The following is a 22,633-nucleotide window of genomic DNA, read 5'->3' as shown; positions in this document are numbered from 1 at the left end:
TTGTAAAGATAGATTCAAGTGGATAGTCATGTTGGTCTGAAGTGGTACAACAAAATTTGAGTCCAGTGGCACCTTTAAGACCAACAAAGATTTATTCAAGGCGTGAGCTTTCATGTGCATGCACACTTCCTCAGACAATGGATCGTGAGGGTACAGATATAAGGAGAAAGTAAATTAGTAGCAAATTAGTAAATAGAATCACAACTTCCAAAATACACAGTATGATAATTCTTTGCTAGAAAAAGCCAGTCAGCCCTTTGGGTTAAGTTGTCGTTCACAAAAACATTGGGGCAATAAAAATGTTAAGGTTAGTGATTAATGGCAAACACTTTCCCAGCTGTGAAAAAAGTAATTAAAGGAGACTTGTTGCAAGACCCATCCATCTCCACCCAAGCATGGAGGCATCCCCACAAGTAACAAGCTGTGCTGGGTTTGTTATCCTGTCCTGTGAACAGAGAGTTACATTCTAAATAGCATTACAAACTTATTTACACCACATAAAAGTCCCAAATAAAACAAAAAGAGGGGATTGTGAATATAAGAGCTGAATGAGGTTAGCATACATAGTGAGATTAGACACCAATATCCTTGTTGAGTTAATAATAATTGAATCCCCAGAACTCACTTTCTTAAGAACTCAGTATGTACCAAGAGAAATACTGGCAGGAACCATGGTGCTCATGGATACCATGTTGAGGAACCAGCTTTAACCTCTACAACATGAATTGCTGGATTGCTCAATTCCTACTTCTCAGTCTTCTCTTGCGAGGGTAATTATGCTCAACATGGCAAAATCATTTCATGTGATGAGGGATGGGAGTTATGGCTTAAGATCACTGTAGGGTTAGTCCATAAACACCTAATTTCTTTAAATGAAGCCATACCTTCTGGGCCAGATGAATTGCATCCAAGAGTTCTAAAAGAACTTGCAGATGTAATTTCTAAGGCTCTGTCCATTATTTTTGACACTTCTTGGAGAACAGGTGAAGTGCCAGAAGACTGGAGGTGGGCAAATGTTGTTCCCATCTTCAAGAAGGGGGATCTGGATAATTACTGACCCATCAGCTTGACATCTATAGCTGGCAAAAGTTTAGAACAAATCATCAAACAGTTGGTCCTTGAGCAGATAGACCGGATGGCTGTTATTTCTAAGAGTCAGCATTGCTTTTGCAAGAACAAGGCATGTCAAACTAATCTTATCTCTTTTTCTTTTCTTTTTTTGAAAAAATTACTATTTTGCTAGAGCATGAGGATGCTATGGACATTGTTTACTTTGATTTCAGTAAGGTTTTTGATAAGTTTTCCAATGATATTCTTATTGGCAAATTGGTAAAATGCAGTATGGATCCTACTAGGTGGATCGAGAACTGGCTGACAGGTCGCACCCCAAGGGAGCTTGTAAATGGTTTGTCATCTGCTTGGAGAGGAGTGATGAATGGAATGCCTCAGGGATCACTCCTGGGACTTGTGTTATTCAACATATCCATAAATGATTTGGATGAAGTAACAGAGGGGGTGCTTATTAAATTTGCAGTTGCTACTAAACTGGGCGGGGTAGCAAAGACACCAGAATCAGGATACAGGATGATCTTGACAGGCTGGAAAACTGAGCTAAAATGAATGTTAATACCGAAAAATGTAAAGTTCTGCAGTTAGGTAGGAAAAACCAAATGTATCACTATAGGATGGGTGAGAGTTGTCTTGGCAGTAGTACATGTGAAAAGGATCTGGGAGTCTTAGTGGACCAGACACTGAACATGAGTCAGCAGTGTGACTTGGTAGCTAAAAAAGCAAATGGGATTGGGCTGTATTAAAAGAAGTATAGTGTTCAGATCATGCAAGGTGATGTTACCACTTAACTCCACTCTGGTTAGACCTCATTTGGAGTACTGTGTTCAGTTTTAGGCACCACAAATGAAGAAGGATGTATATAGACTAGAGTGTGTCCAGAGGAGGGCTACAAAGGGCTACCATCTTCAAATACTTGAAGGGCTGTCATGTAGAAGATGGAGCAGAGTTGTTTTCTGTTGCCCCAGAGAGGCGGACCAGAATCAGTGGGTTTAAATTCATTCAAACGAATTTTCAGCTAAACATCCAGAAGAAGTTCCTTAGAGCAGTTCCTCAGTGGAACAGGCTTCCTCAGGAGGTGAAGTCTCTTTCTTTGGAAGTTTTTAAGCAGAAGCTAGATAGTCATCTGACAGAAATGCTGATTTTATGAACCTAGGCAGATTGTGAGTGGGTGGGCAGGAAGGGATGTGCCAGTGTTTCTCTTGTGGCCCTTCCTTGCATACCCAGGGAATTGCTAATTGCTACTGTGGGATAGTGGGTGAATTTCTTCAAGGCCAGGATGGATACTGGAGATTTTTGGTGGAGATTATTTGGGCATGAAATTGTGGTCACTTTAGGTAAGCATGTAGTTTTGAGTTCCTGCATTGTGCAAGGGGTTGGACTAGATGACCCTGTAGGTCCCTTCCAACTCTTTGATTCAATGATGACTTTTTAACTACCGGCAATTAACCAGCATAGCTGCCAGTTACTCAATATGAAACATGGCTGATGGCTACCTCAATATTTTGCAGTCGTAGAAAAGCTTGAGGTCCATAATCTTTTGTGAAACTTCAGGTGCTGCTTCAAAATATTTTTCCTCTGCTTATTTTTTTTTAAAAAACTAGAAATAAAAATCTACTCTGCATTTACCTAGTAGCTCGTGAGTATAAGGAGTAATCAACAAGAATAGATGGGAAGAAGCCCACAAAGTTAATGATCTTACTTCCTCCCGCCATGCGCTTGAAGTTATATAAATAATCAGCTCATCAAAGTTCTAAATCCTGCCTCCTTCCCACAATCTTCGAATTACCATAGAAGGAGGGGGGGGTGTATGTGTGGGGAGGAAATCTCAGGAATCTAAAAATCCTTGACAAAGTACTGAATTCATCTTAGGTAATTTACATCTGGAGTAGCTTTGGCCCATGTATCACACCCAACATCGATTTGATCCATGCACTGCTTCTCAGTGAAGCCCCGACCCTGCCCCTTTTGATATGGTGCGATGATTCCAGTCCAAACACCGTCAGTTTTCTGGAAACGTCAAGTGAGACACTTGTTGCCATGGTGATGCTTAATAGTTCTGACTCAGATGTGGGGTTGTCATGGAAACTGCATCCCTAGCTCCTGGGAGGCGGTGTTGGGTTTTTTTCTTTTTTGTCCCTATCAGCAGAAAAAGCCTCTGAAGTTCCATCCTGGTTGCTACTTGCTGCACTGCAGTGACTAAGCTTTCAAGGCTGTTTCATTATTCACAGACTGAGGGATAGTCCTTTTTGATCCTGCTCTGGAGAAACAGGATTCTGACTTGACAGCAGAAAAGCTTTTCCTGTGCATCAAGCTTGCCACAGGCGCACTATCTGCAAATTAAGGCATCTGCAGTCCCTACAGTTAATTCTCCCTAGTAGATGGTGTGTGTGTTTTTTAAGGAAGAGAATGACACTTAGTTCATTGTAGAAACCAGACCCCCTTCCCCTTTTCCCTCTGGCTTCGGAGCACCATGGCTACTGCATTTGAACGTATCAGGAAGCCTACAGCTTCACATGGAGCTAAACTGTTGTTGTGGTTTTTAAATGCAACTATCCTTGTTCTCTAGAGTGTTAACATAAAATTCTTTATACAGGTTAAAGAAATATTTGTTTAATTAATTCATTTTTCTCAGAGTGTCTTTGTGAAATAGTACACTTGAATTGTGTGATAATTTATTTACATATAGACACACTTACTCGTGTGCATAAGAGATGTTCAGATGGAGTTACTGCATGTGTGTTTGGACTATGTAATTGACCAGTATATGGGTGAGGCCTGGATCATTGTGGATCTTTCACTCACACCCCCTTTCTCCCTGTAGTATACTGAGCACCCCCAAAAGCTGTGGGGGTAGACTGCTATGAAGAGAAGGAACCAGGCAATTTCTCTGTTTTTTTGCTCTCTGGCTGGCAGAGTTTCTGTTGATACAAGTCCCTTCAGTGCTGAGACAAAGTCTCCCAATTCTCCTCTTCACAGCAGTTTCCTGTACCCCGTGGTATCTGCCCATGGGACTCCCATGACTCTAAGCTCTGATATTTCAGAGGTCCCAAGAAGCTGCTGGAGAAAAGAACTGCAAATGCCTTCCCCTTATGACTTTTCAGATCCAACCTAGCATAAATATGCCAGAAGAGAAAACTGTTTCTATAACTTTGGAGATAAAGGCTTGAAAAGTATATGTGTGTTTGAATACAGGTAACTTTTGGGAGTTTTGTATGTCCATTTATAAAAAGTAGGCATAACATCCACACAGAGTATATAATGTTGATGTACAAATGTGTTTATTTTATGTAGGTAAATACTCTATGGCACCTTTCTACCCAAAGAGGGTCCCCCAAGGTGGTGAATATCAAGACATTAAAATATCTCAGTATTAAAACACCTATACTATCCACACACAAAATATTCATATACAAAACAGTATTTAAAATATTCATACACAACAAGAAAGGCCCTTTCTTGAGTTGCCACCTGTCTAGATTCAGTTGGCAGGGGACAAGAAGCAGGGCCTCTGAAGTTGACCTGAGATGATGGGCCAGTTCATGTGGCAGAAGGTAGGTCTCTCAAGCCATATACCAGCACCTTGCTCCCAGAAGCAAATTGAGAGTGAGTGTAAATGGAGCAAGAAAGACAGGAATGACTCACTCCAGTCAACATTCTGCCTGCAGCATCCTGTACCAACTATAGTTTCTGGACAATCTACAAGGGCAGCTCCACTTCAAGCACATCATAATAATCTAACGTAACTGTTACCAAGGCATGCACCACAATGGCAAGAAATTTATGGCCTAGAAGGACCACAGCTGGTTCACCATCTGGAAGCCAATTAAATGTATCTTTCACTACTGTTGCCACTTGTTTACCTAACAGGAGGCCTGGGTCCAGTAGCATGCCCAGGCTACAAACCGGCTCCTGTAGAGGGAGTGCAAACCCATTTAGAACAGGAGACATCCCAATTCCTGGGTCAACCCTACCTCCTATCAGAAGCACATCTTTTTTTAAAATCAGGATTAGCTGTTCCTTTGTTCATCCTTATCCACTCCAAAACACCAGGCACTTATTCATGGTTTCCACAGCCTTTCTGGGATCTGCTGGAAATGTGAATTAATGTTGCAAAATATGTACATTACATGGGAAAGGTTCAATGTAGGGAAACAAAAAAATGGCACGGAAATAAAGAATCATAGGTTCAGTTCACAAAAGAAAGAAAATATAAAGAAAGTGGGGACTTAGGGATCATGTGCGGAAATAACCGAGAATGTCATCAGCACAACTTGTTTGGTATAAGCCAGATATGGAGATTTTCCTTCAGGTTTTTTTTCAGATGCTAAGCCTTTCAAGGTCCTATCAGTCTATGAGCTGGTTATGTGTGCCTCACCATGAATCACAGCAATGGCTCATGTGGGACCAAGAGAATATGTATTGGGGATTTAAGTAAGGTCATAGTGAGAAGGCAGACAGTAGAGGCACAGAAGAAGAAGGAGGAGGAGGAGAAGGGAGAAGGGAGAAGAAGAAGAGTTGGTTCTTATATGCTGCTTTTCTCTACCTTTAGGAGTCTCAAAGCAGCTTACATTCACCTTTCCTCTCAAAGGGACAGGTGGGAGTGTTGGAGGCCAGAGTGTTAAAAAGAAGACACTTTTCTTTAAGTAACATCTCATATGTTTTCACAGGAACCCCAGGATAAAGAGGTGGAATTGACAGGGGTGGAAGGGGAGCTTGGAGGAAGACACCACTGGGTTATGAAATTGGTCTCATGGATAAAACTGACTGAAGAACATAATTTGTCTTCAGGAGCTAGTACTCCCATTCTGCACATATTGGATAATGCACTTTCAATGCACGTTAGAAGTAGATTTTCCTGGTTTTGCACAGGAAAATTCAGCTGTTTACATTGAATACATTGAAAGTGTATTATCCAATGTGTATAGAATGATGAGGGGAGCTGAACCAACCAACGTGAGGAAACCAAATTAACATAAAAACTTGTACATTGCAATAGCTCATGCCAGCTTGCTCCAGATCCTATATGGGACTGGATAGCAGGCAGAGCAATGCAGCCTTGTGACACGAAATGTTAGCTGTTAACATTGAATGCATTTTGAAAGGGAGGATTACAAGCATGATACTTTACTGTCTATGACTTTTCTGTTTCTTGGTAGGATGCGAAGAGTCCCGCCACAACACAAAGTCTGCCTCTACTTGATCAATGGTGGCACTTTTGCTCATTATCTCTGACTTTCATGGGTATCTTCATTTTTAAAAGTCTAACGTTGAGACTTGTAAAAGAATGCTTTCCTCTTAAGACCCCCTGTTCTCTGAGCTAAAGTGAAAGCCAAGTCCCACCCTGCAGCTCTGTGTACTCCTTGGACAGGGATGCCCAAAGGATTAGCATTTATCTTGATTTAATGTCTCATCAGAACACAGCATCCCAAGCAGTCATTCCATGGTGCTACTAAATGAAGCATGCCTTGTTTCCTCCTCTGTGATTTAAACCTCTGCCCTTAGAGGCTTTGGGCTGAAAAGAAAGAAGGGATGAGAGTGATCGATATTGACCCAAGTGGCATGTACACTAAATTAAATGGGCTTTATTTTTAGTCCATTGGAAATAGTTAGAGAGCGCTGCGTAACTGATATGTCTGCTGGAGAAGGTGGATAATAATGCCATCCTAAGCAATCCACTGCCCAGATCTCTTCTCTGGGGCTGGCTCCCAGGAAAGCATTGTAAGAATTGCCATCTGCCTGTTTCTGTAGCCTTACACTTGCCTTTTCACAGCTGCCCACTTCTTCCTTCCAAACTTGCTTCCCATGAATTCGACAGGTAAGGGTGGCCACAGCATCTTAGCAGAAGAAAGAGGCTCTTTCATTGATTTCAGGTCTCTCCCTTGAAATAAACATTCCTGTATTTGAAGAGGTGGGGGGAGTTTAGGAGGGAAACACTCATTTTTTTCTGGGAAATGTCAGCTTCCCTGGAACTTCAAGGGGATGAGTCATAGGGCTGCCACCTAAAGAGCTCCAAAATAAGGAGCATATTGTGAAGCTGTAAGAGTATGACATTGTTTGAGTGTGTCAGGAGATTAGCAGTAATCCATTAGAATCTTCCATTGTAATATATTAAAACTGCTTTTTTAATTTATGGAACATCTTTCCTTTCCTGTATTTACAAGGAGGCTACATAAGGAATATTTCCTGGAAATAATGAATATGTGTCAAGTCTAAAGCTGCCCTACCAAACTCAGTGTTGGCATTTGTGTAGAGCTGCCAAGAACCTCCATGGGCCCCCAGACCTACCATATGTCCTTGATCCAAACTGAATAACATAACAAAACAAATCACTTGACTTGCTGTTACCAGGAATCTATATCACCCTGTCACTTTTAAAAAAATTATTGCTTCATTTACTTTATTTCTATCCTGCCTTTCTCCCCAATGGGGACGTAAAGCAGCTTATATCATTCTCCTCTCCTTTGATTTTATCCTCATAACAACCCTGAGGTAAATTAGGCTGAAAGCGTGTGACTGGCTCAAGCTCACCCAGCAAGCTTCCATGGCACAAGTGGGAATTTGAACTTGGAATACTCAGACCCTACCCCACCACCACATCACATCAGCAGGCATGACTCATCAGAGAATAAGTCAAGGACACTCAAAGTGGGCCACCAGCTTCAGGGTGATTGTGGGAGGTCCAGGGCCCAAATCGGGAGGCACAGAGAAATCCTGACCCAGATTAAACAAATCACACCTGCCCCAAGCTATTTGCAATGAAAGCTAAGGGTCATTGTTTGTGGCAGGCATAACATGTTTGAAAACTGGCCATGAGTCTTAGAGTGATGACTGAATTTGCAGAGCCAAAAATGAACGGCATTGGGACACCCTGGAGCCAGGTTATCTTCATGACAGGCAACATGTAATTGTATGCAGCCTGTGTCTCCAATACTCAAATCCTTAGCCCTCCATGGAAGGCTGCTGGGTGACACACTTGGCCAAACCTACCTCACAGGGTTGTTGTGAAGATAAAATGGAGGACAGGTGAGCAATGCAGGTCTGGGTCTCTGTTGAGGAGAAAGAGGGGGGAAGGTATTTGTTAATAAAATTAATTTTAACTATATGAAAAGATTACATCATTTGTCATATAGCAAAGTGGCCTTTCCAAAGGGCTATTAGATCTTCCACCAGCACAGTAATAATAAAAACAACAGGGTGCCTGAATTTAGAGTTCCAGCTTCTGTTGCACATGTATCACCACTAAACAAATTAACGTTCCATTTCCATGCATGTAAAGGGTAAAGGAGCAGAGAAGCATCCTTCTGCTACTCTGTTAGATCATCTGGAAATATTAACTCCCCCTTCTGTGCTACTCCAAGCAGGATAGGGGAAAGAAGGCCTTGAGATCAAGATTTGAAAATAAATTAGGGGGGGATAGAAAAAAATAGGTGGATGGAGAGAGAAATTGTACTGGCTCAGTTGACAGCCTTAGCATAGGTTACAATATTTCAATTTCAATCACTATGACAAACCTCAATTTAAATTATTTAAGATGTTATAATTGCTACTATCTAGGAATATTCCTGATCTTCCAACTGAAAAATAATACATTTTCATATATTTTAAAGAAGAGGATGGACACCGAGAAAAAAGAAAATTTCTCAAAAAAGAGGATATCTGGTAACTCTAGTTCAGAAGAAGAATTTTCTTCTACCCAAAGGAGTCTCAAAGTGGCTTACATTCGCCTTCCCTTTCTTCTCCCTACAACAGACACCCTGTGAGGTGGGTGAGGCTGAGAGAGCCCTGATATTACTGCTCGGTCAGAACAACTTTATCAGTGGTGTGGTGAGCCCAAAGTCACCCAGCTGGCTGCATGTGGGGGAGAGTGGAATCAAACCCGTCTCGCCAGATTAAAAGTCTGCACTCCTTACCACTACACTAAGCTGGCATGATTGTTATATGTATTTCCTCCTGCTACATGTAAACTGCCCTGAACCAAAAGGGAGGGCGGTATAGAAAAATAATAAAATAATAAATTAAATGACCTGTTAGGCAAGTTTGTTTCAGTCTTGGAGATTAGCAAGTCTAGTCCATACTAACGTCTCTTCTACATGTGCTCTGGCCTCAGGCTTCTCTGTGTTCTTAGTGGCTGTAGCCAGAACTGCATTTAGATATAAATGGAAAGATATTCTGTAGGACAGTGGTCCCCAACCCCTGGTCCGGGGACCGGTCCCGGTCCGTGGATCAGTCAGTACCAGGCCGTGGCTCCTCCTTGTCCTCCTCCCCAGCTGCTGCCTCAGGGGCTGCCCTGCCACTCTGCCACCGGCTCACCTTTGGTGCTCTCCAGTGGCTGCCATGGCAGGGGCTCCCCCTCGGCTTGGCACTGCGCAGCTGCTGCTAGCAGCGCCCCACAGCGGGCAGCAGGAAGTCAGGGGCACCAGTGGGAAAGCAAGTGGAGCAGGGGCTCAGGCAGCGGCGGTGATGTCCCTTAGCAAAAGACTACCTTCCCCCCCCCCAGGCCTCAGTAAAATTGTCAAGCATTGACCGGTCCCCGGTGATAAAAAGGTTGGGGACCATTGCTGTAGGATACAGCATGAGGCTGAATCATAGACTCTTAGAGTTGGAAGGAGTTGGCAGGATCAGCCTAACACATCCATGAAAGGCTAGCTTCAAGAGCCCTTCAGCTGACTTGAGGCCCCTAAATTTTGTCTATTTGGTCCCGCTCTGTCCGTGACTCTGCATCTGTACATCATGTTGATGTCCTGTATGGTCATTCAAATTTTGAGTTATCTGTGCACTTTTATGATCTGACTTGCCATTATCCTGAGTGAAAGAGATTTTCCTACAGTGCTGGAAGAAAAGCAGTGAAACATAGCTTTAAAAAATGCATATATAATCAATAAAATAAGACATTATTTACATTACTAAAGGTAATTCAAAACAAACCCATACACTTAACTGAATTTTTTTAACTTGCAGATAATCCTGTTGACTGAAATCCAATATGCTGTCTAATTTCTAAATTTCTTCCATAGTAACCAAAGCACTATGCCTAACTAACTTACCTACCTCTGAAATTTTCCTTAACCCATCAAGTTTACTCAGAAGATACTTTGTCTTTCAAAAATTAGCCAAGACTTAAATAGTCTTGGTAGTGACACAAAATTTATTTACTGAAACAGCCCAGCTTGGTATTTGAGTCAGAAAACAAACAGTAAAAAGGGAACAAACCAGTCTGGGACTTGACACAAGGGTAATGTGTGGTTCTAACATGAATTTTCAGCATACCTAATTTAGACCTTTCATACTACTCTGAGGCCTGTGGCCATTAAGACTTTTTCCTGTGACAAATTCCAGTCTCCTTATTCCTACTGTGTAACACTTTCAGTAGTTCTGCAATCATTATTTATCATCAATATATCTAATTCTTAACATACATCTATGCGTACTTAAATCCAGGGACTGGAGCCATGAATAAACCTGAGAAAAGCCACAGGCTTGTGGAAAAATCTGAAATCTTTAAAAATCTTTTTTAAAAAATTGGGGGGGGGGATTAAAAAAAACATTCCAAAATAATAGATGCAATTATAGAGAGACAATTTCTCAAGGAAAATGTTGTTTGCCACCATCCCATTACAACAACTAGAAACAGTGTGTGCGAGATACAGTTTTTACTTTGTTGAGAAAGCCATTGATAAAGTACAAATAAGGGACGAGAGAGAGTGTGAGCAGCAAAGAGAGAGAGTGTGTAGGAACAACAGGAAAAAGAACTGAAGATGACAGAAATGGGATGTCCCCTCCCTTGTGAATTCTCACAGGTCTCTTTCACCAAGAGACAAGTGATGTTCATGCTTATCCATGAACTTCGTGGGTAGGATTTCATTAATCTAAGTTTCCCATTCCTTTCCTATGCATATAAGACCGAATTTCCTTGTAGTTCATTCTCTGCTCCGTTTTGATGCTGGAGTCCAAACAAACAAGTTTTCAGGTACAGCACCACAAAAAAGCTGGAGATTCCGTTTGGTGAGCAGGACTGCACATAACCCCATTGCACTTACTAAAAATGAAATAGCTATTCTAGAAAGAAACTGAACCATGTCCAACATCAAACAATCAGATTATTAATCAGGGCCTTTCCATGATTAATCATTGGACCTGGAACTATAAAAGGATCATGCTGTATTAGTGTTCTGCAAAATAGAAAATATTTGCTTCTTTATTCCTCACAAATTCTATCCCAATAATGTAGTTCAGACTATTTGAATTAGTGGCAAAATCACAGTTCAATGAATTAACCAAGACTATCCCAGACATTCTTTATCCCCACCTCAAACCTCCCTTTTGTTTCCTTTGGCAATATTCGAAAGACCTGGAATTGCCTTTCTCTCCTTTTCAGCCCACCTTCCCTCAGTCCATGTTTGGAAAGAAAATAACCCATTAAAAAAATGAATCACTTGCCCTATAACTGGAACCAGAATTTATCAAAATTTTATATTATTGGCTGGTCAGATGCCTTGACCACTACTTAGGGGTCCAGATTGTCTGTCTGTCTGTCTACTTCCTTCCTTCCCAATTCCTGCAAAAGGGGGCTTGGGGTAGTTCACAACCATTGTTAAAAACATCCCATAATTAAAGCACATAAAAATACTATTTAAAAACCCATGGTAAAACACAATGAATTCCCATCTGTAGCTGCACAGGGAAACACTCTAGTCCATGCTTTACCAGTTTTATCTAACTCCTTGACTTTTTGTTTTATGCCCCTGAGTAGAGCAGAGCTCTTTGTGCCACTGCTTGAATACGTGGATCCTTTTCACTGGTATTCACCTTGGCTCCCCCTTGTTTCAGATCCTCCAGTCTGATTAGCCCGGCAGAGGGAATCTATGGGTAGGGAGAGAGGTATTGGTTTTATCTGTATATTGTTTATATATTGTGGCACAGAGTGGTAAGGCAGCAGATATGCAGTCTGAAAGCTCTGCCCATGAGGCTGGGAGTTCAATCCCAGCAGCCGGCTCATGATTGACTCAGCCTTCCATCCTTCCGAGGTCGGTCAAATGAGCACCCAGCTTGCTGGGGGGTAAACAGTAATGACTGGGGAAGGCACTGGCAAACCACCCCGTACTGAGTCTGCCAAGAAAACGCTAGAGGGCGTCACCCCTAGTGTCAGAGACATGACTCGGTGCTTGCACAGGGGATACCTTTACCTTTATTGTTTATTGTAAACTGCTCCTTCTTAGGGAGGAGCAGTATATAAATCAAATACATAAATTGTTGGGCAGTATAAAATTCTTGATATGATTTTAACTCAATGACTATGCTTATTCTTCAGCTTAGCTATTTGTATTTTCCCCTTCAATTTAAAAAAATGATTTCTGTTTTCATGGCCTTCTTCTTTTTTTCTTCTTTTTCCCCCCAAGCTACTATTTAGGCCCTTAAAGTAGAGGTTACACAGCTTGAACCCTGACCCTTCTGCTGGCTGGCATTGTGTAGATTCCTCCACATTGTGCCACTCCCTCTGCTTACAAACACCAAAATCTGTCTTTTTTCCTGAAGCAATCTGGACTGTGGGTTTTAGGGCTTAAGTGTAGCTTTAAATATATTATTTACATATTTATTTTGCAGTTTAGATTTTTATTAACATGTTATCTACCACAAACATTTGGAATAGAGAATACAAACAGGCATTTTGAAACAGAGAACAGCTTGCTGCTTTCTCACTTAACACAACAAAACAAAGGTACCTGTTATCTCTTAACAAATAATGGCGGGCATATTGAGTCTTGAAGGAAAGTAAACAAATCTATACTATCTGAAAATCAAGTTGCACGTATTGAATCCATTGTGGTAGCTTTAGGAGGTGCCTGAAGCAAGCCATATTAAATCTTGATTAGAATCACTCCAGAAATTTGATTAGAAAATTTCTGTTTTAATCCAGACACGTCATATTGTTCCCAGTTTCATTTTTGAAATGCCCCCTTTTCTTTTCTTTTTTACCATCTCTCCACTTGGTGGAAGAAATTTACTGCACGTATTTGGCGGGAAATAATTCTGGTTTCAGTGATGGAAGCACAAAGAAAAGCAATCTGAATCCCCTGTGATTCACTGTGATGGATGGGGTTTGTTAGGAAAGGACAAGACTGCCTGTGTGGTAGAACTGCTGTACCATGGTAGATTTTGTTATTGTTGAAAGAGTAGACCTCAAGCAATCTATAAGAATATAGGAGACCCAGGTTCAGGTCTTCACTTTGCCATGAAGTTTGCTGGGTGGATGTATGACACCCTGGGCTTTTTGGGACAAGGGAAGGATAAAAACCCACACAATAAGTTGTCTCAGTCAGGTCATCCAAGACTGGACTCCAAGTCATCACTTAATGTGGATTCTAAACTTCAGTTTTTCTTTGAAAAGATGTGCTTCTTAATTTATGGCAGGGCCAGCCTCTCATTGCTTGCATTTTGGATCAGTATGCGGATAATTTCCTTCTTGGCCTACCTGTGCTAAACAGTGAACAGGGGACATTAAAAGTCAGTTCTTCAGGGGGGGGGGGGATTTCTTCAGCAAAAGGTAACCTTGGTTAGTGTTGACCATGGCTGTTATCAGCTTTCTAACTGTTCTTCACCAGAGGATGTGATCCGGTGGTCTCTTTCTGATCTCTCAATGCAGTGGAGGCATGCCTGCAGGCTCCATATCTGTGCTACTGCAATTTAGGCAGCAGTTGTGGGCATGAGATCTCTCCCACTCCAAAGGAAGAGAATAGAAATCCTTTAAATAAACTGAGTGGAGATTTGAATGAAGAAACATATGCCTAGAATGTTCTTCCATTTGCAGCATCACTGACAGACAGTTGTACTATCTAGAGGAGGGCTAAGAGTGATCTGCAAAGTGGTTTTAATGAGTGAAGAACATATGAAATTAGCCAAAAAATGATAATAACCGTGAGAAATTCTGTGAACTACTGAGGGAATGTGATACATAGGCTTGGTTATATTGAAGTTTGTTCACTAGAATATGCTATTTCTGGAATGCTATATGATTATGGCTCTATAACTACATAATGGACACATCCATTTAAAAGCACCCTGATATTAGAATTTCTCTTCAAAACGGTGGTAAGAAAAAGGATTATACCATGTAAAAAACAGCCCCTAGATCTGGCAACAATGCCTCCAGAAGTTCCTTCTGTAGTACATTATAGATGTATTCCACAAGGAATATATTGTTATATTTCTATAGTTTTAACAATAACCTGAAAGCAGTCCAGTATGGCTGATTAAGATCAGCCTTCATGACAGTCTCTGTCTGCTTCCCACAACAGAAGATTGTTAATGAGGATCTCTGCCTCTTGATGGTAAATATCAACTACAAACAGATGACAGATGCACTGGATTGTTTGTATGCCCTTTTCTGGAAACACTTGAGAGCCCATTTCTTTGGAAGAAGCATGACAATGATTTTCCTGGTCCCCCAGTACCTTGCAACAAATCCCAGGCATGTAACTTGGTGCCAGAGGCAACAGAAAATACTGAGTGATATGAGATTTTAACATTTTTTGTTTTAAAAGAACAATTCTGAATCCTGTCATGTTTGGCTGAGTGGACTATTTTCTCACTGGGTGCCTAAGTGCCTAAGCTTCTGCGGCATCCATAGAACTATACAAAAGAATCAAGTCAAATCACGCAGGATGGTAGTGCTACCTCTAGACCCGAGTCCTGATATTCCAGTTTACTCTGTAACTAATCTGGCAGGATGTAACTGTGCAAAGAACCGGCTGGAGGAACAGCTGGCAAACAGATGTGACTTACTGCCAGGAGATCTGGAACTAGAGGGAAGACTTCAGATTTCTGATTAACGAGAATGTACAAACACCTTCCATGCTCAATATATTATTTATATGGATGGATACTGAGTAGGCAAAGAAAATGGCTTCTCATTTGTAAGCATCTTCTTTAAAATTAACAATACTCATACTATGCTGCTAGTACTACTACTACTACTACTAAAATAATAATTTGTATCATGCAACTTATAGCCCAGTTAGTTTTCAAAGTATTTTTCAGTCTGTATTCATCATCCTGAAAACACTGTGTGATAGTTCTTAGCATTTTCACTTTACAGACAAGGAACTGAAAATAACACACAGGGACTTAGCATAAATTTACCCATGTTCATGAGATTTATGAAGCTCCTGGTATGTGCTATGTGTATGGAATTTTTACTACTTATGCTAATAAAGTTTTCAAAAAAAAAGAGGATAATACACATTTTCATGAACAGAACATACCCTTACCCTATTCATTTTACTGAATGTGTAAGTAATAATCATCAGTGAAATTTTGAGCAGGATTGTTCTGAAGTAAGTCCTGCTTTATTCACTGGGGCCTGCTCCTAAGAAAATATTGTTAGAATCACAGTCAATTAGATGCAATCCAAACTGTTGTCCTCTTTTTGTGTTCATGTAGTGTTTAGGCTGCTGCTTGTAAATGTTACTTTCCCTCTTACGCCATCTGAAAGAGAAATTTTCCGTCCTTCTCAATTAGTGAAACTATCATGAAGTTTTTCTTTAAAAACATGGCACTGTAGTGCCAACTTTCTGCAGTCCAATAATCAAATCTTCATTGTAGCAGACCAGGAAAGTTATGTATGCTCCAAGAGCAGGAAGCATCTTAATGGAGAATGATGCACATCCCAGCAACCATGGAGGGGGTCAGGACAACATTACGTACCCACAACCAAAATTGTCATGGTGAGCATACAGAAGTCATAGAAGAATCCAATTACATGTGGTATAACATAATATCTGCTATCTGGGCGGAAATGATTTGTTTATATGTTTGAAATGTTCAAGTAATGGAGGGAAGGACAACCTTCTGAGGGTTGCTGGGTACTGTAGGTTAGCCATCAAGAAAGGCGAAAGCACAGAGTAAGCTGAGGTTGGCCAGGGAGACTTGCCACAACAAGAAAAGCTTCTTCAGATATGTGAGGAGCAAATGTTAGTAAAAGAGGTGATACCTGGGAACTCATAATGGTTTCACCCAGAGTATTGTTCTCACTCTGGACAAACCCATCACATGTCTCCTAGATTCTTTGTCAAGTACAGCCAATTTCATCAACATATTGTTTCGGTGGCAAGCATGTCAGCATAGCCTGAGGTTATATTGTTCTGGGACTCTCTGCACCCCCCCCCTGAATGTGGGCTTGCCTTCTTCTTCTATGTATGTGTTCTCTGGGCACCTTGCATACTCTGTGTACTTGCATGTTGGCTGTCTTCCTTCTTTCCATGAAGTGCTGGTCATTTAACTGAATACATGGACTTACCTCTTCACCCTGTGATGGTAAATATTGCCTCTTTCCCCTAAATGCTATTCCCTTTCATTCTTGCCCTCCTTAGATAATTTTGTGTGTGTTTGTACTTATAAAAGCAGACTTCCAGTTTAGACCTGACTGGTTTATTTAGAGTTTCTTAAAGGAATATGCTGGAATACATAAGTGGAGATCCTGTATTTACCCACCTCTTGCAATTAGATCACTAATTTCCCCAAATAAATTCAGGAAACCTCCAATTTTGGTAACAAAGTCAACACAGATTTATCTCTAACACATCCTGCCAGATCAACCTTCTTTTCTCCTTTGACCAAATGACCAGCTTACTGGATCATGGGAATGCCATTGATGTTGTTTATCTGGATTCCAGTAAAACTTTTGACTGGGTTCCCCATGATGTTTGGATGGGTAAACTAGGACTGTGGACTCTAGGATAGCTAAGCAGACGGAAAACTGGTTAGACAACTGTACCCATACTTGTCAATCCCATTTCATCTGATTGGAAAGAGCTGTCCAGCGAGGGGCCATAGTGCTGGGAATGGTACTTTTCAACTTGTTTTGAAATTATCTAGATGAGGGGGTAGAAGGATACTAATTAAATTGGCAGATGACTCCAAATTGGGAGGTGTAGCGAATACACCAGAAAATAGAGATAGAATTCAATGAGATCTGAACACACTGGAACAAGATGCTATTCAACAAGGATAAATGCAGAGTTCTACATCTTGGTAACAAAAATTAGAAGTATGTATACTGAATGGGGAACATATTTCTTGGCAGCAGTGTATACAAATAAGATCTTGGGGTAGAGGTAGACTTTAAGTGTGATGCAGCAACAAAAAAGGCAAATGTGGACTTGGGTGTATCAAAAGAGGCATAACATTAAAATCCAAGATGTCATTGTCATGCTGTATACCACATTGGTCAGGCCACACCTGGAGTAGTGTGTGCAGTTCTGGAGGCCTCACTTCAAAAAGGAAGTGGACAGAATGGAATAGGTTCAGAAGAGGGAGATGAAGATGATCAGGGGCCTAGTGGAGCAGTGAGGGGAAAATGCCTGGGCAATCACCATTTTTTGTAGGCACTGTTGGTTGTGACCCCAGAAGTGACATAATTGTATTGGGGCAACACTCTAAGAGTATATTGAAAGTATGGCTGATCCTAGAATTTCATCCCAACATGGTAATATCATTTCTGGTTCATGCCAGAAGTGACATAATGCTGTAGGAGCAACAGCAAATTGAATTTCTCTGCCCCTGAGCGTCCTACCAGTGGCCTCACTCGGCCAGAGAGAAAAGGGGATGGGAAGACCAGAAGAAAAGGATTAACTGGCTCAACACCAGACCAAGTGTCACCTCCCCCTCCTCCATTCCTTCCCGGATAATCTGTCCAGAAATTATGTGCACATTTCCCATGGTACCCTTGCAATAAAAAGTGCTCATAACACTTAAAAAAAAATCTGGGAAGGCATGATATATTTCTTTGGTCATTGCCCTTTTGTCATCCAGAGGGATGGGCACAGAAGGAGACGGGAGGACTGCGCAGTTAGGCATTATGCTGGTTCATGCCTGCACCTGCAGTACAATTTCCAGGTAATGTTGTTTGAACACGCATGCTCCAAAACTTCACCGGTTAATTAAGAACTTTTGAATGAAAGCAATCACTTATCCATACTTCTTTGGAGAACCTTGTAATTAGTGATTCTAAAGAAAGTTAAATGGAGGGAGATTATCCACAATGAATTATTATGGTCACTGCAAAGACAGAGTCATTACTGGGTATACCAGTTTGGTGAGGGTTGTGATGAAGATTCTCTGCTGGTTAAAAAGGAAGGAGGGAGCTCCGTAGGCTATACCCAAAAGCTTTGCTCAAGATCACGGGCTCTGCTTGTACTAAAACCAAAGGGAACAAGGGCTGTAGTAATGAGGTGAGGCTGAGGGGGAAAAAATTGGCTAGATACAACCCTTCAGTTTCAACAGTGGTTTTGAGACCAAAGCCATTCAAAAGTATTAGTGACACAAGGTTGTGTGTTTCATTGTAGATATTTGGCGTCTACAAAATAATACCTCATATCTGTTTTTCCTTATTGCTTACCATCAGATATGTGTTCTTCCTGTCTTGAAAATAACCAGGGGGATGGGGGGCAGAAGAGAAAGAGTAATTTTTTCATATGTAAATGAACCCCTCTTACCAATTCAGGTGAATTACCAGGCAAGTAGTGAGGAAGAAAGAAAAAAAACCCTCTAAGGTTAGAAGGTTAATTTTCCAAACCAGGAAATAAACTCTGAAAAAAGAGATAAGTGGAAACATCTTTGACTGGCAGCAATAGTATAACATACAGCTACTTAATTGCTTTCCTGCAACACCCCTGGGGGGCTAGTCTGGTTCATAAACACCTAATTTCATCTGTCCAGACAGGTAGTGAATGATATTGCTCTTCCAGAGAGATGATGAATGGAAATCATTAATAAGAGTAAATCCCAAGGACCAGAGAGTCTCCTCAAATCTAAATTTAAGTAGCTATATCCTCTGTGACACCAGGGAAGTTCCTTTAATACCACACATGAATTTTCTTGTTTCCTATCATACAGGAATGCTCTTTATGTGAAGCTGTGAAAGATAGACAAAGATGAAACAGAATCATGGGATGAATGTCCACTTAATAAGAATTTTTAAATATATTGGCAGAAAAGTGTGAGTTTAGAATAAGCAAACACCAATAAGTCCACATGATAAGGTCCATTAATGGAATATGAAAAAAGGTTCAGTGACATTTTGTAATGGCTTACTGATTCAAAAAAATCTATAAATATTGGCGATTTTTATTGGAAAATATTGATCTGAGGTATAGTCTCACTGAAGAAAATGGGACTTGAAGCTTGTAACCCTATTCCTATATCCTTGGGAGTAAGTCACTTTGAATCCAGTGGTTCCTGCTTCTAAGTAAACCATACATAGAATTAGGCTGCTGGATATATGTGTGCTGTTTTACCATTTCAAATTCTTAGTGTTTTTATCAGTGTTACCATTTCTACTGGACTCCTTTTCCCATATGTAATTACATTTTGAAAAATAACCATTGTGTTTTCCATTTCTCATTATATTTCCAACTTGTCTGTCCTTCAAGGAACTATTTGGTTCTTCCCACCACCATTTTATCCTCACAGTTCTGTGGGGAAGATTGTGCTGGGAGGTACTGAACTGACCTAAGGTTAAGGTGACCAGATTGTCCCACTTTTGGAGGGACATCTGGGGGCACCTGGCAAATTGTACTTATGTTGAAATTAAAAATATGTATATATATTACAATACTATTTTTGCGTTCTATGCAACTTTTTGTTGCTCCATATAGACCAAATGTTTAATCAAGAACCCCACCCCCTCCGGTCAACGGTGTCCCACTTTACCAATGTTAAATTCTGGTCACCTTACCTAAGGTCATCCATCAACATGCTATTTCGACAACTGTGAGATATCTGTATATTCATAATTAATTTCAGTTCTCCTAGGTTTTTCAAAAATCCCAGTAAAGAAAAAATTAGGTCCACTGGCAGTACACTTCCTATTTCTTTTTCAATTAACGCATTTTTGCCCAAACAGTTGTCTTTTGAGCAGTGCTTTCTGGAACTAAAAAACATCTGCAGAGCTCATCTCAGCAATTAGCACAGTGAAACACCATTTTAACACAAAAGAATATCACATTACAGTTCCTTGATTTGCTTAGGTAAACCACAGCAAAATACACACCCCAGCATACAAACAAACAAAACTGCCCTCCCCCATTTTGGAATAACCTTCCAAAGAAAAGCAGTGTAAAGCCCACACACTATTTTAGACATTATAAAGAACATTTGAGAGATATCGTATGTTGGAAAATATTATACAGTACAAGGCACCTAGTCACTCTAGGGAAAGAGGGTTCTTCCCCCCCCCTTCTTAAAAATTTTTAAGCAAAGAGTTTTGGGGGACAGGTATTCACACAAAACCTATTATTATTTGGTATTAAGGAGTAACACCTTAACTTGTTTAAGAATAAAGGTCGGGGGGGATCTTTGGCAGTTTATCACCACCTAGGGAAGGGAACTCAGATTCCTGAGGTAATGCTTGATAAAAGTGACACAATGGTTTGCAGTATGTAGTACTATTACTACTACCTATGCAGCCATTCACAGAAGATCTAGGATACAATTCAATATGCATATTTCAGTTGAAACCTTGTCAAGCAGTCTTTAGGGTTTAGCATGGATGAAGAAAAATACTAGATTATATATACAAAATACCAACCATCTAGCTATCATGAAATTGGACCCACACTGTTTTAATGTGAAAGCCATAGGCACTAATGTTTATGAATTATATCCTAAGTGAACTTCAGCCCTTTTGTACAGGCTGTTTGCCATCCTCTCCCACATTTACTGCTTTAGACTCACGGCCCCCCAAATCTCATGTTCTCCTTTGTGGAGACTTTAATGCAAGGCTGAGTGCCAGTTTGTCCAGCCCCTCAGATTGCTCTAACAATCAGGTCCTCCTGCAAGCCTGTTATTTCGTCATGCATTATACATCAAAGGATTTGACCTAGCAGCTCATAGTTGAGCTGACCTAGGTTATTTTTGTGATGAATGGAAGTACAGTGCCACAGAAAATGCAAGGAAATGTTACAGGGAGACTGAGGCTCAGGTCACACTACAGAAATTTGGAGCTCTGGTAGGGTTGCCAGCTCTGATTTGGGAAATACCTGGAGACTCTGGGGGTAGAGCTGGGAGTGTGTGAGATTTGGGTTGGGGAGGGACCCCAGTGCAGTACAATGCTATGGAGTTCAACAGCCAAAGCAGCCATTTTCTCCAGAGGAACTGATCTCTGTTGCCTAGAGATGAACTTTAAAACCAGGGGACCACCAGGTTGCATGTAGGAACTGACATTCCTAGATGGTGGGGATAGGCTTGCCAGCCTGCAGGTGGGGTCTGGAGATTTCAGGGTATTTCAATTTATCTCCAGACAACAGCAACAGATTGGTTGCTTTGGAAGGTCAACTCAGTGGCATTTACTTACTGTATTTATATACTGCCCTCCCCGAAGGCTCAGGGTGGTTTACATGAAACAAGAAAAGGATACAGGTAATATCATTTATAGTAACAACAAGGTGATAACAACAGTAACATTAACATAACAACAACAAAAACACGAAAGAATGGTAGAAACTGTAAGGAATCTCAGCTCTACTGAGACAGTGGGTTGGGCAGATTCGTAGGAGTCATAGTAGTAGGAGGGGAGGCTTGGGAGCAGCATTGTATCCTGCTGAAGGCCCACATCTCTCCAAACCCCACTATCCCCAAGCTCCTTCCCCAAAATCTCCAGGTATTTCCCAACTCCGAGCTGGCAACCTTAGGAGGAGACCTGCCAGTTCCTGCAACCCTTGCATCATGACATCAGTTTTACTATAGAATTTTATTTATTTAAAACATTTATTAGGTATGTTTTCCCTTATAGAGCTCAAGGTGACTTACAATATAAATAAAATACATAAAACTGAGTTTATATATAAAATCCACATAACAAAGTTTGAGTCCTGTGGCACCTTGGAGACCAACAAAATTTTATTCAAGGTATAGGCTTCCATGTTCATGTACACTTCAAATCCCCAGTAAAACTCCTGGAAAAGCTCACTCACCCCATAGCAATTTTAACATACCCAAACTTCCTTCAATCACTAACTGGCCAGACCTTTTATAAAGTCAGACTTCAGCTTTATACTAGACTAGGGAAAAAGCTTGTTGCATTCAGGAATATAAGGAGTGGTGGTGGAAGAACTCTGCAGATGGCTTCTCCCATCCCTCAGAACCTGGAAAAGCTAAAGGCTGGAGGCCCTTGGGCAGGGAACTCACCAGAAAGAGCAGCTCTCACACAGCAGGTGTCTGCAGTCTCTGAGCCGTGGAGGGAACTGGAAGGAGGAGGAGGTGGTCAGGTGTGGGGAAGGAAGGTGATTGGCAAGCCAGCTGGAGGAGGAGGTATTCAGGGGCGGGACAGCTGCCCTGAGTGGGCTGAGTGGCATTTAAGCCATGAGACCAGCTCCTCATCCTAGGCCTTACCAAAAATATTAAGTGGAACAGATTAGGTCAGTATACATACAGAAGTATCTAATCTGTTTAGGTTAGTAGCCATTTTGTGGGATCTCAGGTAAATAACAGCTTTTCCAGTATGCTGTCTTTCCTTGGAGATGCCAAGGTATGAGCCTCAAGTTCTAAGTCACAGCATTTCCCTCTTGGG

General features: G+C 41.1%; 1 long non-coding RNA gene across 1 annotated transcript in view; it reads right to left on the bottom strand.

Annotated features, from left to right (window-relative positions):
• Positions 1-22,295, bottom strand: part of LOC143840650 (uncharacterized) — an 80,846-nt gene extending 58,551 nt beyond the window's left edge. Inside the window, exon 1 of the long non-coding RNA XR_013232284.1 lies at positions 22,252-22,295. This is a non-coding gene — a long non-coding RNA (uncharacterized LOC143840650). The remainder of the gene's footprint in view (positions 1-22,251) is intronic.
• Between the last annotated feature and the right edge of the window lie 338 nt (positions 22,296-22,633).

The sequence above is a fragment of the Paroedura picta genome, chromosome 6 (genome assembly GCF_049243985.1).
Source record: "Paroedura picta isolate Pp20150507F chromosome 6, Ppicta_v3.0, whole genome shotgun sequence".
Taxonomy (NCBI): Eukaryota; Metazoa; Chordata; class Lepidosauria; order Squamata; family Gekkonidae; genus Paroedura; species Paroedura picta.
This window is presented reverse-complemented; position numbering and strand designations above follow the sequence as displayed.